At 38.8% G+C, this 4,800-nt stretch overlaps 1 protein-coding gene across 1 annotated transcript in view; it reads right to left on the bottom strand.

The window, feature by feature from the left end:
• The window catches only part of gal3st3 (galactose-3-O-sulfotransferase 3), a 21,005-nt gene extending 16,474 nt beyond the window's left edge, over positions 1-4,531 (bottom strand). The window contains exon 1 of the mRNA XM_016236069.1: positions 4,301-4,531. The gene's annotated coding sequence lies outside the window, so the exon portion shown is untranslated. The remainder of the gene's footprint in view (positions 1-4,300) is intronic.
• Between the last annotated feature and the right edge of the window lie 269 nt (positions 4,532-4,800).

Genomic DNA, 4,800 nt, shown 5'->3' with positions numbered 1-4,800 from the left:
ATATATATATATAAATATATATATATATATATATTAATTTAATAATAATTGAGAAAAAACTACTTTGAGAAAAAATAAATCCAACTCACTATAAATTAGCCATCAGACATAGTATGTTAGAAATCCAATACATGAAAGCATTTGTACACAAAATTGGATTTAATTACATTAATAATAATAATTATTATTAAACTAAATAATGTAAGATAAAAAATTATACGTTTTACATTATTTAAAAAATACAGTATTTTAAAAATAAATTAACATAATAATAATGAATAAAAATCTAATTTTTGAGAGAATATAATCTGACACCCTATAAATTAAACATCAAACATAGTAAAGTCATGCTAGAAATCCTATGCATGACAGCCGGAAAAAGCCCTGGCTGAAAACCAGCTCCATTTTCCTGACACTAAAACCAACAGCTCAGCCTCCGATGTTTTCATATGAGCACATTTGAAGTTTCTGAGAAAACAAGAAGAGACTGTAGAGATTCCCTTCTCCATTCACAGAGATGACAGGATGAAAAACGCTGCTTTGAAACACAATATCACCAAGACCACAAAAGCGGCTAATTTCAGTCCGCTGTAACACTGAGGTCAAAGTGGAGCCATTTGATATGACAACTAAAGTTTGTAGGGATGCACCGAATGTTCGGCAACCGAATAAGTGAAAAGGCCGAATAATATGTACCGAACAGAGTCCGGTCTCATGAAAATGCATATAAATAGTACGCCAAATAAAAACGAAAACTCGTGGTATTGATACGCAAAAATGGGAAATATTTCTACAAACTGATGACACCAACTCCAGCATGCAAGAGACTGCAATTTCCTGCTTCCTGTAGCTCTGAAACTTTTGATACAGGAGATGTTACTTATATTGCTATTGAGTCCAGGAAGTCAACTTTTCAGATGACTCATTTTCCAGTAGCGTTGAGGGTGTCTTGGGTTACGTCTTAAATATTTTTTTGAGTGTATGATACGCATGTGTTTGGCGTGCATATGATACGAAACTTGTTGGTGTGCATATGATACGCAGTTTTCAGGTACATATGACACGAAATTTGTTGGCATGCATATGATACGCATGTGTTTGGCATGCATATAATACGCAGTTTTCGCATGCATATGATCCGAAATTTGTTGACGTGCATATGATACGCATGTGTTTGGCGTGCATATAATACGCAGTTTTCACCTGCATATGATACGAAACTTGTTGGCGTGCATATGATACGCAGTTTTCGCGTGCATATTATACTAAATTTGTTGACGTGCACATGATACGCATGTGTTTGGCGTGCATATAATACGCAGTTTTCGCGTGCATATGATATGAAATTTGTTGGCGTGCATATGATACGCATCTACCCCACAACCCTAAACCTACCCATCGTGTAGCATATACACGCCAAAGTCAATTTTTGCGTATCAATACCACGAGTTTTCATTTTTATTTGGCGTACTATTCATACGCACTTTCATGAGATCGAGTTGAACTATCAGAGAAAGACGTCAAACAGACATTAATAGTCAAGCAGAAGAAAACGAGGATGAGAGTGAGACACAGCATCGGCAGAGGGAAATTATCACAAGGGTCACGGAAAAGGTTGCGAGTTTAATGAGGGCAGCAAATTAGTCTGACAAACACACAAGCAGGCGGGCAGATGCACGCAAGCAAAAAAAGCACACACTTTCCCGATTTCACTTTTCTCCAGAGCAGTGGAGAAGCCACCAGTACATATTTAATCACAGACGATCTAATCAGATTCCCACTTTAAATGCCGACACATACCACCACAGCAGAAACACAAGAGACGCGCCATAATAGACCGTCTCCGCATCTCGCCTTACCTTCTCAAGTGCCCACAATACATGCAAGAATAATCCGGAGCAACACAGCTTTGATATCACATCGACTGGCATCATTGCAATTTATGATTATTATTGGCCTGATGTTTATTAAGTCATAACGATCACATTCTATCCTGTAAATGTCATATTAGAAAGTCGCTGTACTTTGCCCCGTCAGACTAAATTAGCACCAGTTGAAGAGTCTATTAATAATAGAAGGGAATCATGTAATTGATCTCAGCTGAACACACATTCTCCTATTGACTTTCAGAAAGAGTGGCGATCAGACTCTCACAACAAAGCTCTTTCAAGATCTATTACTGTAGTAATGCGATATTCAAGCACCAAGATTGTAATTATGTTTAGTCTAATCAAGTCAAACAGCAACATCAAAGCAATTTGGTAAATGTAAAATTTCATACACCAGCATTGAAAAAAAATTGCATAAAAACAATTTTCACTTATAAGTTGCTAGTAAAAAGTAAAAGTAGTAGGCAAGTAACACATTGCCAACACATGCTCAATCTATTTTGGAAAGGGTTGTTCATAAGGAGGCAAAAACTGGTCAAAATAAATTGAAATCTGCACAATTTCATTCACCAACCAAAATGTAGACTATCTTTTTATTCACCGCGTTTCGTCCATCCAAGATGTAGATGAGTCTGTTTCTTCACAGGAACAGATTTAGAGAGTTTTAGCATTTCATCACTTGCTCACCAATGCAGCGAATGGGTGCCGTCAGAATTAGAGTCCAAACAGCTGACATTTCTGCTACATTTCTCCAAATCTGTTCTGATGAAGAAACAAACTCATCTGCATCTCGGATGTTCTGAGAGCGGTTCAGACTCGTGTTCATCTAACATGCACAAGGATCTGGGCTGGTAAACTAAGTCTGCTAAAAGTCACTGGGATTACGATCCGGCTCAGGCAAGACCTCTGGAGACCAGGATACTCTAGTGCCTTGTCACTGTCCGTTGTGTATTGAGTGCTGGATTCAAATCATAAGTTAACCACTTAGCATTCCTGTAAAATTTGTTTAGAACACCTAAAAAAGGCTTACCCAAAGGAAATTGTATGCTGTTCTTGAATCATTTGGAGTATATGCACGGTTTTGGTGTCTTTTGAAAGGTGACACTCTGAGGTTTGTTCCTAAACAGAACAAACCTCACAATCACTGTAAGTCTTACCGGTAAAACTGAGTAATAGAACTTTGAACGCACTGAAAAAGGGAAAGAATCTTCCGCCTACATTTTTTTGTAAACAGATGCCTGCAGATGACTATAGCTGGGAGCTATTGGATCACAGCATGAAGCCATGTTGGCGGTCTGACAAAGACACTGAATGCACCTGATGTGCATTCATAAGAATCTCAGCTATCCAAAAATACGCATTTCATGTTTAGTTTTTTTATTTAACTTTTTTTTTTTTAAGTTGTTGTATGTCACGAAGTTAAGCCTCAAATACATGCAATACAGTGGAATGCTTACAGGTTAAATCAACTCTTTCTTTCCTGGTTAGATAAGACTCTTAACTCTTTTTCTCTCTCTCTATATATAAATCCGGTTCCTCTTAGTTCACATTTTATATAATTTTATTATTACCTCTTTATATTTCCTACATTTGTTGTATTTCCTATAGTTTTTCTGGTGCTAAAAATAATTAATCATTTTCTGTCGGGGGGAATAGGAACAGCAGGACAAACAGACAAAGATGAACAGCATGAAGCAGACCAGATCAGCTCATGCCACACAAGCCTGATGTGCTCAAGACTGATTCTTCATTGCCATCTGAATTGCATATCACACAGTGACAAGTCCGTCTCATACTTGACAGGTTTGTTTTAATGTTAACTGAAAAGTTGCTTGTTAAAAGCATTCGAGGACAGCATAGCTTTCCATTTTTCATTTTCAACAAAACTGAACTCTTGTGAAGTATTACACCAAATAAGCCTACCACTGAATCACCGACTCATAATAACAGCTTTAAATAAGCATTTCAAAACTTTTTGAACACAAAATTCACACCAAATTGCACAAGCCTTTTTAAGACATTTCAATGCTAAACGAACATTTTTAGGCACATTTCATGCTAAAACGGGAACAAACATCATTAGTCATTCAAATCAACTAGCTGATGAAACCGGCTGGCCAAACACATCCTCACAGGTGAATCTGTCACTTAAAACCTGATTTACAGCATGCATATCAATGAAATCAATATGCATAAATCAGCTGGTCATCACTGTAAATCAGAAAGATGAATGAGGGGACGCCGATGCGACGCGTTTGCTTTCTGCTGCAAGCGCACCAGGCGTGAGAACAGAGCAATGTAAATGCATCATAAATATATAATATTAGGCTGTGATAGGAGACAGGTGTGCTGTCAATCCAGACCACTGACGGTGATAAAGCAATACGGCAGCCGGTTGTATTCTCACCCACCTTTGTCATCTGTGCACCTTTGACTGATGGATGGATGGATGGATGGATGCGGTCTTTGATCCGCACAGTGAAACAACGAGCCCGATGCGCTTCAGATTCGCTCGTGCGCGGTTATTTGCGCTCCGGATCGAAGGATGTGAAGCGCACGAGACGCTGAGGTGCTCGGTAGGTCATCTCAGCGTTGATATCGGCGCGTCGGTTGCTGCTGTCTGTCATCAGCATGACAGTGAGACAGAGTATTCACGACGCACGCGCGAGGAAGATGCGGAGAGCCGAGAAGGGTCTGCAATTAAAGGGATACTCCACCCCCAAATGAAAATGTTGTCATTAATCACTTACCCCCATGTCGTTCCAAACCCGTAAAAGCTTCGTTCGTCTTCGGAACACAATTTAAGATATTTTGGATGAAATCCGGGAGGCTTGTGACTGTCCCATTGACTGCCAAGTAACTTGCACTGTCAAGGTCCAGAAAAGTATGAAAGACATCGTCAGAATAGTCC

Source organism: Sinocyclocheilus grahami, unplaced genomic scaffold (assembly GCF_001515645.1).
Source record: "Sinocyclocheilus grahami isolate Dianchi unplaced genomic scaffold, SAMN03320097.WGS_v1.1 scaffold481.1, whole genome shotgun sequence".
NCBI lineage: Eukaryota > Metazoa > Chordata > Actinopteri > Cypriniformes > Cyprinidae > Sinocyclocheilus > Sinocyclocheilus grahami.
Note: the sequence above shows the minus strand (reverse complement) of the source record. Positions and strands in the feature narration are given on the sequence as shown.